This window comes from Geospiza fortis, unplaced genomic scaffold (assembly GCF_000277835.1).
Source record: "Geospiza fortis unplaced genomic scaffold, GeoFor_1.0 scaffold166, whole genome shotgun sequence".
Classification (NCBI taxonomy): Eukaryota; Metazoa; Chordata; class Aves; order Passeriformes; family Thraupidae; genus Geospiza; species Geospiza fortis.
Window position 1 is genome coordinate 9,133,648 of NW_005054310.1, and position 14,488 is coordinate 9,148,135.

The window sequence follows — 14,488 nt, forward strand, 5'->3', positions numbered from 1 at the left end:
AGTCACATTATCTGCCTAAACAATGACATCTGACATTCAAAATAAATTGATGTATCCTGGATATTCTTCTCCTAATCTTAATTTCCTTTTATTGATTTACACTCATATACACAGACAAAATGCCCATATATGCATGTCCAATGGGTTTTTTAGTTCCCAAGGACTTTGGTGTGAAGAAACCCTTGGATGACAGTTTGTGCAGTTTTTATCACATTCGTTCTGAACTGTCTGTCAGGCTTGGTTTTGATGACATCACCTGTTTTGTCCTGTAAGCTTCAGGGCCAAAAATTAAAAGAAACCTGAGAAAACTTTGTCACTGAAGTCTAAGAATGGAGTAAGTAGTATGTAGTAGCAGCGGGAAATCAGATCTCCCTGTCAGCTCCTGTTCAGGATCTTTACAAGTATTACGCTTAGTTTTAATCCAGCCTTTATAGTCTTGAAGCTTCAATACATTTTTTAACTCTCTGATGCTACTGAATTGACTTAAGACAGTTTTATAATTTGCTCACTATTGTGAGTTTGCTCTCAAAATGATTAAGTACGCAGTTACATGCAGTATTTTCTAAATTTGTCTTATTTTAAGAAAGAACCAGAATGTGTGTTACAGAACAATTAGATTTCTTGACTCTTTCATTACTAAGAAAAGTTCTGCCTCAGATGTTGTATCACAAGGGCTTGAATTTATACTTACCACTTTTGTATCATAGGATCACACCTATTTTTGTGAAAACAGAGAGGAAAAAATAAAATAATTTAAAATAATACAGTTCTATTCCTTCTCTCTCCAGTAAAGAAAAATAGCAGCAAAAGATAAAAAAAATTAGAGGAAAAATTCCTAAGCAAAATCCTGTAGTATAAGTAAATGCATAAGTAAAAGTATGGTAGTTTAAGGAGCTGATGAGTGAAAATTGGCTAATTTTTCTTCATTTTAATTAAAATACACATAGTATGTTCTGATACAAATGTTTTGAGCTATTTTTGCAGCCTGACGTATCCCATCTTCCCCTGTAAACCTCTTTGTCAGTGTAGCTCTTTTTTTTGCCTTGTGGTTTGCTGGTATTTGGGGGAAAATTGTGAGTTTGTTCTATAATATGAAAATATTGTTCTTCCAGTCCTAAGCAGGCAATGACATGATCTATTTTTCTCTCTTATCTGAGGGCTCTAAGCAAGTACAACTCTGGAAAGTGTTAAGAGATTAAATTGTACTCTAGATCTACAGTGAATGATAAGCGACTGGTGAAATACGGTCATTTTAGTTCTGACACATAATTAAATGTTGATTCCATCAAGGAAAGAGAATGTAAATAGATGTATATGCATTTCCGCACCTTACATGTATTCTCAAGGAACTTCTTTTAGATTACTGAGAAAAAGCAAGGCCCTTCTAATGCTGTTAAGCCAAAATTTGAAACAAAACCTGAAACTTTGTTTTTTTTCTCTTCTGACTCATGGAACCCTAGAACTGATAAATTCCAGTTGGGGAATATATTAGCATATGTAGTGCCTGCCAAAATTATTTCTGGGGTTTCATAATAAACCAGTCTTTTAAAGTAAGTTCTTCATGTTTCATATTGAACGGTTTTACAAAAAGAAGGGAAGATACACAGGAAAGTGGTACGATAATTAAAAAACGCTTGGGTTTTTTTAACCCTGACACATTTTTATCATCAATCTGTGTCCTCACCTCTAAAATGAAGCAGCAAGATCAACTAATTAATATCATAAGGAATTCCTTCCTCTCAATGCTACTAAATATTCAGTTTTTTAGGTATAGTAAGAAAGCGGAAACAAAATATGTAGCAATGGAAAAGTCAATTTGTTAATTTGAGACAAATTTGGTGCTTGATTTTAAAATGCAGAAGGAATTATGATATAGAGTTTTCATTGAAACTAATAACATTGCTCTTTTCCCAGAGATTTCATAATCTCTTCAAAGTTTAAAAAACAGAATTGATGAAAGAGCTTCAGAAAAGTTCATCTTCTTTTAAAATTTCTAGATAACAAAAAATCATTGAAATGTTGGGAGTTTCCCCATGTTTGGTGGCTGAAATACTGGTATCTTTTATATTAGTGACATCAGAAGTTCATCTGTAAGTGATGAGGTTGCTGTAACAATATGTCTAGCGCACAGATATATTTTGGAGTTTTCCACATACTTATTCTGAACTATTGCCATAAATTATGAAATTCCAATCAATCTATATTTAAGAGTTTGCACATTTGAATTTTTTTTTAATTTTACAAAATCTCCTATAATAATCTCCTCTAAAAGTTTGTATGTACAGCTTTTTAGAACTATGGACTGCAACTAATAACAGAAAAATCTTATATTAAAAAAAAAATAATTTGTAACTTTGTAGATCTTATTTGTTTTGCAGTATTCCCAAGTTTATGCCTGTTCAATACTATTTTTAGCACACATAGGCAGAATAAGATGTAACAGCCATGAATTATTTAAAAGTCATACCTTGACAAGTGATGACAATTGAGCATGACAATTTTGGAGATTCTCATTTGTTAAGATTTCACCATAATCATTTCTCAGACGGCTTCCAAAATTCCTGTTGAATGATAGTTTGAAGCAGCTCAGCAACAGTACTTTATTCTTTTAAACTGGAAAATTCCTTCCCAAACCATCTGGGCTGGCAGGTGTCCATCACCAGATCTAGGTTGCTATGAGACAAGATTTACTTATTCTAATTAGTCACATAGCATGAAACTCCAATTTTGCTCATTTGAAACAACTTATGTCTGGAAGGGCATATTACCAGTAGCTGTAAAGCTCAAGGTGTAAGACCCAAGTTAGTAATGTCAGAAAAAAAGACAGGGACTACTCATACCTGTAAAGCCTTCCAGGTTTGCCCCTAGCTCTCTGACCCATGGAGAGTAGCTTATTATGAATGATGTGTTAGTGTTTGCCTCTGTGACACAGATGAAGTCACAAGGCCAGCTCAGTCATTCTGTTTAACTAAGAGAAATTAGGAGTGGATCTCTGAAAGTTGGAGCCATTGCCGTGTTGAATTTTTCTCCTGAGAACCTTCCTAAGGCTTTCAGTCCTGGGAGAGGAGAAGACAGGAAATACTATGCAGCTCAAATACTCAAGTTATGATTATTTATTATTTGTATTATAATAAAGCCCAGAAGATTAAGGTAAGGTTAATATAGAATTCAGTAGCCAACATTATAAACAGCCAATAGACTTGCTACAGAATTTTCCCTACTAGAGCTAAAATAACCAAAGGATAAATTGAGACAATCCAAAATAAGCATAATTTGAGATAAATTCAGGCAGTATACTCTTCAACCCTGGAAGCATTCTAAGTAAAAGACAATTCCAATTTTGAATCAAAAACTACCCCACACGCTTGCTCACAAATACTCCATATAACCATCTAGCCACTTAGTGACTGTAAACTACATCAAACTTCAAAGACAGATTGGAGGAGGTACACAAGCACTGATTATCTTTCCACCCAGCTGAAGACCCTGAAAAATGACGGAGTTCATTCTAAAGAACATTTGCCCAGAATTTCAGAGTCATGGTAATTTCATTCAAGTCTACGACCACCAGAGGAGGCAGCATAATGAATAATGTAATTCAATGGTTTCAAAAACAAATCCTTATGCCTGTGTCCAGGTGTGCATACACCTATTTTTCTTTAATACAGTAAGTGTAAAGGTTTGTAAGAGACTAGAATATAGGCCTATATGTAGAGACTCTCTAACAGACTATATCCTCAGGCCACTGGTATATAGTTCAACACATTCTTCCTTATCAGATTTTTTTCCCCATAAATCTTACAGGGCTTGCAGAAGTGCCTTTGACAGAACAAGGCAGATTGTCACAGTCTTACCCATAACTGGACAATATTGTAAGTATTGAGGAATTGAGTCCCCATTGAGTTGATTGAGTCCCCATTACCCTTACCTAATACCATTTTCTCTGGGTATTTTCAAATACTCAAAACAAAGTTATTTTTCTCTTTAATGCTTGTATGCCTGTACTGACACCCAGCTAAAAGGTTCCTAATAAGCATCCTTTATTCAACTGCCAAGGCATCAGAGATCGCCTCAGACACGTTCTTTGCTTATCCTTTTTCATTGCCTTGTTGTAGCTGCTCCATGCTAAGCCTGCAAGAGCACTGAACCCCTCTTTGAGGATCCTGCTGGAGGACTGAGCCTTATGTTGCTGAAATTAAGTCAGATTCAGTAGCAGCATCTGTATCTCCTGAGGTCATATATTCCAGGTATGTAATTAGTTCCAACAGCATAACAAAATACTTGTTTTGAAGTTAAAGTATTTTTGTTTTCTCTTTCATTCATGTCATGTTGATTTTTGGTGTACTCAACACAACTTGTTTGGACTGACTCCAAGAAGGTGACTCTAGGGAGTTTTACCTTCCCCAATAATTAATACTTGATTATATCTGTTCCAGAAAAAGCATGCATCTGGTTTAATTAGTATATTGGGGCTCAGATTATATTTTCCTTTCTCTTGGTGGCACACAGCCACCTTGACAATAAAACAATTCAAAAAATTTACTGTATTTTAATGTGACAGACCAGCTTATGATGAGCACAAAAGTCTATTAGATTTTTAATTCATAATGCTAGTAAGCAACAGTCAGCTTTCCACAGGACCAGGGATTTTTAGTGTGTAGTTTATGCAGTTTTTATGTTTTGTCCCTTGATTTGACTGCAGTTTGGTATTCATTCAAGATCCTACTGGGGACCATCTCCAACTCTGTCTAAATTGGCAAGTCATAAGGAAACAGAAGTGGATCCTCAAGAATGAATCACATGATACTAAAGACTTGAAATCCATATGTGTTTTGGAGGTTGAGAGAGGGCTGTTAGAAATGGTATATTTTATTTCACAAAATTCTAATGCTTGACTGAGGGTGAAATTTTGAATGTCAGTGCATTCATCAATTTTGATTGCCTCAAAATACTAAAAGGCTCAAAACTCCAGTTAACAATGATCAGTGAAACTATTGGAATTCTCACAGAGCCTCTCTATTTCAGGTTGAAAAGCAATGGTTCCTCCTGTCTCCCAACCTTTAAAGTTTCCATAATAAAAAAACTGTGGAAAAGAATTTAAAAAATAATCCCTACAGCAAAACTGTTGTGGCAAGAGATGAAGCCATGTAAAGTGTCCCACTCCATTGTTGAATGGCATAATTTTCCTGGTATTATTAAATTCTTATTCATTCATGCAGCTAACAAACTGAGAAATGTGCTGAATCAAGGGAAATTTGATTATTTTATAGGAATCCTTCTTCAGCCAATTAAGGAGAAGCAAAATCTGGTGCTGGCTTGATGTGGGGGACACAAAACCAGGCATTTAATTTTCTGGTAACACAAAATTATAAATTGAGAAGGAAAAAATATAAAAAATAAAGCAAATTTGTCCTGACATTTTTTGCTGAACTAAGTACTCAATGTTTTTCTTTACAAGGTTAGTAAAATGTAAAAAGCTGTATGGATATTGTGAGAAGTACATAAATTATTAGCTTCTTATTTTAACTTACCTGCAGTTGTAAGATTGATAGTTATCCCACTGGCATTGCAGCATATGCTTTTTATTCTTTATTTTTGTTCACAGGAAAAAAAATATCTGCAATTTGTACACAGCACAGTACAAACACTGGTTTTGTCCGTCTATACTTGCCTCGGGTGGTCTGAAATGCATGGGTTTCAACAGGACAAGGAAGTTAGTTTTCCAAGCCACTGAACAATCAATTAAAATGAGTAAGGAGGAGGAATAGGAGTATCCTTTGCACACAAAGGTCTTTTGCTGAAGAGCATTTGTTCATCAAACAAAGAATTCACCATGCAGTTGGATAATAAGATGATTTGAAAGACTGGACATGGCTCAACATGAACTCTGTATAACTGCACTCGTGCTGACACAAGGTGATGAGCTTCCTGACTAATCCAACCAAAGAGCTGATGCAAAGGAGAAATAGCACAAAGAGTTTTTTTCTCAGGAAGGGCAAAACTAGGAAGAAAAGAAGAAAAGGGAACATAGAAACAGGATAACACTATTTCTGATTTGTGCAACATCCTTTCAATAATATGAAGGCTGTTGAATACTTTATCACACTGTCCTCCTGTGTTCTCATTAGCATCTTGTTTTCTGAAGTGCAGATCACTTAATTCACAAATAGTAATTAAAAAAAAAATTTGTAACTTTTAAACAAAGTTTTCATGTTAGAATGACCATCCTTACATTTTTTTTTTCAGAGATGTAAGCCCCCATCACTGTAGGCACAAAGGGCAAAGAAGTACTGCCTTTTCTATTGTCCTCTTAGATGTCTTCAGGCAAACATCTTTTCTCTCTGTTAAATCAAAGTTAGATGCAGCCATGAAGCTGAGATGCTCTGTATGTCCAGAAATAACCAGTCCAGACAGCTGTCAGAAAAGGAACTAAAAAGAAAAACTTTCTTTTCATTCTTTAGTAATGAATATATAACCTGGGGCTTATCTTTACTATTACTAACATAGACCAAGACGGCATGTGTATGAAAATACACATACGTAACCACCCAAGGCAGGAAGAAAGAGCAGGTGCTGAAATAGTTACAACCACAAGAATGTTGAAGAAGATGGTGTGGTGGGTGTCACAAAGCTTCTGCTGGGCATAGAACGCTGGTTTTTTGTAACTAAAAGACTAATGGAATGAGAAGGGGAGACTGGAAAAAGAAGACTTCTGACCTAAAAGAAGGAAAGATAGAGAGGAAGAAAGGAAGAGAGAAAGAGAGGAAGAGGGGAAGAGAGGAAGAGAGGTAGAGAAAAACCCCGCAAAATATCTAGAATATGAGCCTGAAAAATAAGCTAACAAAAAACATACCTAGGAATTTCAGATAATATCAGAGAAAAATAATTCAATGGTAAATTAATAGAGAAGGTCATAAAAATAAATTGCTTTTTATTTATAGCCCTAATAGTACCTGGATACAATATGCTAAGCTCCCTCAGCCACCAATTTATTGTGGCTATATTTTTATTTAGCATGATTCTTTTTATGTTTGTCAAATGTTAAGGATGGGAATTCTTCTAATAACTCTCTAAAATATTAGTCAGCTTTGGAATTGTAAGCACTCAAAATTTAAGAAAAGAGGACAGTTGTTTTCAGATATGTAAATCTGTGAGATCAACTCAAAGGTGGTTTTCTCCCCCTTGGTGTTAAATGGAAAAAATTGCCCTTATTTTTTCTAGATCTTTAACCTTAATTTTGCTATGAAATTCCAGAACCTTTTGAGGAGGCAAGGAAAAAATTAACATGAAAATATTAATACATTTTAATTACATTATATTAATACATTATAATTACATTTTAATATTTGCCATGGTGTTAAAATGTGAGGGAATCCACAGACAAACAAAACAACCAAAACCTCAAACAACAAGATGATAAATGCAACAGAACTTGTTTTATTTTCACTAACACAATTTGCAGGACAGCTCTTTCAGTGGTTGTACTAGCTCTGTCCCTGGGTAAGATTTTAAAGGAGAAACCAACTTCAGTACAGTATATTTCATGAACAGGACATGTCATTCATAGCTGCAGAAACTCTTTTGTGCAGCAGATGTTCTCTAGATGCAAAGTCTCCGGAGAGATTCATTAGCAATTGAATTCATTAATGAATGAATTCCAGCTTTCATCTGCCTTAGTTAATGGATAGATATCAGTATTGCAACTTCCTGTGGAAATGAACAAGGAAACTTTGGGACCCTGTCATCTGTTCTATTTCTGTTTCCTCTTTATATTTTCACCTGGAGCTGCTTAGAAAAAAATTACCCTAACCACAGACATTTAGATATATAATTGGCTAAGTTGGATGGAATGCTATTTTTTATATACAGATTCAGCAAGCCTCTTACAAAGCTTAGCAAAATCATATATGATTTTATTACCTTTAGTACAGAAACTTTTTAAATAAATAGAAAAAAAAACCCCACCACATTTATTCTGCAAACACGTACAACTTTTTTACAAAAAAAATTATCAAAATGTAAAAAAGAAACATTACTCAAATGTAAATCTGAGGTATGCTTTCATAAATTATTTTCAGGAACAATGTGAGACATAAATATAACAATCAAAGGTTATAGCTCTACGGACTTACAAAACATTTGATCTACATGCAAGAGAACTCCATAGCAAAATGTGTTCATTTCACCCTATTCTAAAGTATAGTGTATAAAACTTTTAAAAAAAACACTAAATCTGGGGGAGAAAGATCTCTTAAAATATATAATTTTAGTGGTTTTTTTTTTTAATACTTAACTCTTGGTTACACAATTGCATATAAATGCAATTTCATCAAAATCAAAATGTTTTCTTGTGAAAGCCAGATTAATGTTTACAGAGGAAATTTCCTAATTTCCCAGCAAAGCTTCACAACAGATAGTAGACTTTCATTGTATGCATTCCAATCTCTCCTAGACAGCCACCTTCTCCCATTTTAAAAGTCATCAGGAGTGTCATCCCAAAGGCAGGTGAAGATTGAACAGGTTTCTTGATAGCAAGCATGTAGAGCACATTGCTTTGCATTAAAAAATCACAAATGCTCCCTATTACACCAAATACAATTTTCTTCTTTAACTCCTAGGAGGTTTTGAAGATGATTTCATTCCTATAAATTTCAGAGACATGTCAAACTATAATTTTCAATAAATTAACTTTGTTTATTCAAGTTCAATACAGTGACTTTCAGAAAACTTTATCTTTGGCATAATCTGTATCTCAAAATTCTACAGATATTAATTAAGCTGCATTTAATCACATTTAACCACAAAAGTGCTGGTTCTTAATGAAATGAAGATGCTGGAAAAAGAAAGTTGTACTATTTCACTATTATGACTTCTAATGTCAGCGGTTTTAAAATGGAATTAAAATTAAATTTCAACAAGTTTGACAATGCACATTGGCACACAGTGCAAGTACTGCTGCATATAACCATAGGAGTCTGTTTTAGGAACTGGCATGTGATTCCTCTTTGGGACATGTAGTAAAAGGCTAACATCCACCAATACCTTCTCAGAATCTTTTGATATAGCTGTGGGAAATGATTAAGTTAAAAACACATTTTCCTTTGTAAATAAAGACAGCATGTAAACAAAGGCTTTGAGAGATTGAGATTTGTTGACTAATAGCATCATTAGTACTTCACATTCCACATGCCTGGACTTGAAGAATATATTTATGATTGTAAACATGCAGTCTCTTAGATAAAAATAAGTAAATAGAGTTCACTTAATAGAGTAACTCTATTGAGCATCATTGAATCACTGAGAAGTTGGCAAGCTGACTCAAGAAAGTTTGTCTTTCATAACTTTCTGTGACAACGGGAATTTGTATGGGATTTTTCCCATCACATATTTGTGACAATATTATCACACCCAATTCTGTACTGAGAAGTATGTTTATCTAATTCTAATTCATTCCAGTTGTGAAGTGTCCCATTAGGTAGCATGACAAAAGATGGCCCCCCACACAAGAGAAAATTTACAGTTTGTGATGTTTAATTAAACTAATGAAGAAATGCAGGATGAATTTCAAATAAACATTTAGCAATAAAGACAAAACTTTTTTATGTTACTCATAGTAATTTTTGATATACAAACACTAGTAAGGTAATATTGACCAAAATTTTCTGCATTATTGAAAATCATACTTACTAAGATAAAAATTCCAGAACTTGTTTTGTGTTGCTTTCAGCTTGAAAAGCAACTTTCAAGAAGGTGAATTGAAATTCTTGCATCCAATACTGGGTCATTATCTTAAAACAAACAAACAAACAAGAAAGAAAAAGAAAGGATGATCCTGTGGTTATACTATTTTTTCTACTGGACATGTACATAATATTAATAATAGAAAAAGAGAAAAAATATTAATTAGGTGACTTACAAATGTCCAAAGTTACCACTGAAATTAAACTGTATACAGCAGCTGCTTACATGACAAGGTTTTTGCATATGCTTTTTGATATGAGAGTTCCTCTGATTTCTGCGCACCTGGTTCTGATGCATGCACCTGGACATGTGAAATTGACTTGTGCCTAAGCATCAGTGAATTCTAAAGACTATAGGAATTACCCAAAGGTCACTTGAGTTGGACACTGATGCCTTTTCCTCATGTCTAATGATACTAACAGGAATGAGGCATTCATGAGTGGAAGGCACAGGTTCCTGATACTACACAGTCTACACACCATAGTGATTAGACTCTCACAGTATTAAGCATATATATATTTCTCTACCTTGAAGGGAAATGGAAAGTTCTAAAATTATATTTCTGTAATTTCTGTACTTCTTACAGAAAAAGGTTTAGTAGGCTGGATAGCCTCCTCCTCAGGAAATAGTATGAAAAACTTCTGTTTAATTGTTAGACTACTGACTGTCTTCAATGTTACTAAGCACAAGTCCTCAAGCTCTTCTCCAGTTTGCTTTATACTGCTATTGAATGAACCAACAACAGCAACAGCAACAACAACAGCAACAAGTGCAAAATACTGGCAGACCAAAATCTAAGAGTCCCTTTGGCAGAGAAGGTTTAATATAAAACCATAGAATTTTTTTCTCATCTACTGCCTGCAGGACAGGGATCCATCATCTCAGCAATTACACAGGAGAGAGATAAAACATTCTTAGGGACTAGATAGTCTTTCTCCTGGAAGTTAAAGAGCTTTCTTAGCATGCAGAACTTTGAATCCTAGTTTCCCCTGGAATGCTAAACCAGAGTATCACTCTCCTTAACAACCATTTAAGTTTGGGGTTTGCTTGTATGAAAAGTACAAGCAAACCCCAAACTTCTTGTACCATTTCCATAAAAAAAAAACCCACCAAAAAACCCCCAAAAAACAAAACAACAACAACAACAAAAACAACAAAAAACAAACAAACAAAAAAAAAACCAAAAAAACAAAACCCCCAAAAGCCAAAGAAGAAAACACCAACACTAAGGAAACCCCCAAAAACAAAACCCAAAAAAACCACCAAAAAAACCACAACAATAACAACAAAAAACCCAAAAAACCAAAAACCCAACAGATGCATTCTAAATAGCAATACTCTGAATTTCATGCTCCGGTTTCTAAGCAGTAGTTTTAGTACTTGACATACAGTAGAGTAGCTTACAGTAACCTGATGAGTAGCTCAGAGTCTGATCACAACTCTGGAAAGGAAGAAGATTTTAAAGGCATGGTAACTACCAGTTGACTTGAACGCACCTAAGCATTTAATTAGATCTTGTCTAAGAAGATATTTGCAGGACAATCTTCTAACATGTAACCATCACTGCTTACATGTAAGGGACAAACACAGCAGAACAAAAAATTGGTACTACCTTAACTGATATGTTGCTCAAGTTACTATCTTTTACTATTTTAAGAAAATTATTTTTCTTTTCTATTTCATTCAGCACTAAGAGGAGATTATTTTATGCTTTGACTCAAAGAAAAAGTGTTATTTAATGACTGCCAGCACTTATTCCAGGATCATGCATATTTTCCTTCATAGTCTCCAGATTGTATGCCTTCATCTTTCCATTCATCCACACATTAGTTACAAGATCTGACAGGATGGTAGTACACTGTCATATGGCTGCAGGGCACATATATTAATATTTAAGACCTACGAAAGGAATATATTTTTCATTGTAGCAGTAAATTTTACAAATGCAAGTCAGAAGATTCTGCAGACACTCTATAGAACAAAATGTGATAGAACCTGCCAATAATATCTCAAAGTGGAAAAACAGTCCTGAGACCAGGGCAAGAGCTCCTGCCTCTGACTGGGGCATTGAGATCTGCCCATCATGGCATTTCTGTGCTATTTCTGGGTCAAAAATTGGGTCTTTTAGCACCCCATGAGGTTAACATAAGCAGGGTCTGCAGAAGCACTCAAAGAATGGTAGCAAAAAACCTCAATTTTTCTTCCATCCTCCAAACTGAGGGAGGTACAATTCCAGGTGATTCTGTAAAGTTTTACGACTCTGTAAAGTTTTAGGACCCCCTTTTCCCACAGATTTGAGATCTCATTATCATTCCACAAATCAATTTGGCTAACAAGTACAGATATATCTATGCCTTACCCTTTACACACAGTCTTAGATTAGTTAAAAGAAGTACAGTTTGTAAGTGTAATATTCTTTTCCTGTCTTCAAAGTGGTTTTCTCAATCCCATTAAACACAACTAGTGAGACTCAATTTCTCAAAGTAAATAAAAATGTTATGTTTTAGAGCGCACATGGAACCCTGCTGGGACAGAAAAGAGTGCTCCTAGAAACACTGACATTCTTTTTTGCCTCTATTTTACATTAGCTCATTCCTTGAAGTGTCAGATAGGAACAGTTATTTACAGATTTTTAGCTAGAACGTTTTTTTAAAAAAACTTTTCAATTCTGGCATATACATACTTTAACTGTATGCCATGATGTATTCCTAAAGTGTTTTATGTTCTTACTAACATAGAAAAGCAAAAGCATTCAGATTCCATTAAATATGTATATGTCATTAAATTGATCAAGTGTTTCAGGGTCTCATTAGAGTCAACAATAATAATTAAGAAGAGAGAAAAGAACAATTAAAAACTCCATAAAAGAAGTAAAAAGAAAAACAATCTTCGAATATAATTACAGACTTAAGGTTGAGCAAATAGGTGAGAAAAGATTAAGCATAAAGCAACAGCCATTATTGTATAACTGTAGTTCACTAAAATTAAAGCAACAACCTGATCTCTTATTTAATAATTAGCTGAAAAAAGGCATTTTGTACTAAAAGTATTTTTGTGTAGGAGATATTGCTTAGGGTTTTTTGAGAACAACATCCAAGATAATGTTCCATTATTCATACTAATCATAAACAAAGGTCATCTCTCAATGGGTTATTTGGAAATACTTGTTTCTTTTTAAATAAACAGTATAGTTCATTCACATGTTATTCTGTAATAATTTCACATTTAATTCTTTCTGATTATTACAAAGGGAAAGGAAATTTTACTTTGTAGGCACATATTCCCTTAAGACATACAAGGACAAATTCATTACTTATACTTTTTGTTTTGAATTGGATAAATTATGAGGGGTGATGCAAAGACCAGTGATGGAAAGCACTTTTCAACTGTTAATGTCGAGATTCGAGTTCAGTACATGGATGGCAGTTAACGTTGTTCTATTTCCTTTAATGCCTCAACCCTTGCTCACACTGCAGTCATTTATATGTGCCAGTTTCAAGTGAGAAAGAATTAGGAACAAGTGAAAACAAAAGGGTTTTTATTCACTTTGAATTTGTAAAAATGGCTGAAGTGAATTCTGTGATTTGTCTTTTATGATGCGCCATTCAAAAAAGAAAAGAAGAAAACACAAGCAAAAAATAACCACAATATCTCCATACTCATAAAACATCACTTAATGCTGAGAAAATAATTTCAGCAGAACAGAGGATCTAGAAAGAATTTTGCAGTGGAAGATGCATAAGAATAAATGGAGAAAAAAATTAGTGACTAGAACAAAACATTGCAACTAAAAAATTAAAGATCTTGAGTCTTAAAGATTTAAAGATATGTATATGAGTCAATTCCTGTATTGTTTTAGATTTGATTATTCTCTTATACTTGGTTCAGCGGAATCTGATTCTTAACAATGACCAGGAGGAAACAACAATTACCATTACTTCTCTTTCACTCCTTAGATTCTGCAGTAAAAACCAGCATATACTTGCAGACATTTAAAATGAAGTTCAAAAATACAGAAAAAAGAAGTGACAGGAAAACATGACTGGGAGATGAGGATGAATCTTTGCAAACTGGAAAAGATTAAAAAAGTCACACAGATACTGGTCATTTCTTTAGTGTCGGAGACTAGATAGGGTGGCAAGCCATTTTGGTTTTCTTTCTGTTCCTCATCAAGGCTGACCCAATCTCACACTTCCTAATTACATCTCTTTTATCAGAAAACAAAAGTGCATCTTTGAAGTGTGACTTCAGGAGCCAATTAGGCAGATTAGTTTCAAAACACACAGGATGCAGCAGCTCTTATTTATTGACTCTTGAATAGCTGTGCTAATGGTTTTTTCTCTAAATCATCAATGTATTAGTCCACTTGCAGGTACTCTAGTTTTTAAAAATTATAGGAACTGGATTAGTTACCCCAGCCCAGCTGGAATATGTGGGCTGACTGTCTGGCTGTATCATCTGTTGCTCAGTTTAAAAAAAGAGGACAAAGTCAGTGAAGTGGAGTGTCAGCTCAAAGTCCAGGTGTAAATGTTCCTAACTGTGATTGCTTTAATTGGCTTTATCAACAGAAATTTTCTCTGTAAACAATGTATTGTTTATCTAAGATAGAGCCAGCAACACTGTTAGAAAAGGTACATAATTTTCTCTTACTACATGGAAGTGATGAATGATTTATTTTTTCAAAGATTTTCATTTCTGTATTTTAAATTTCCATATAATATTATTTGTAAAAAGATAAGGAATCTAC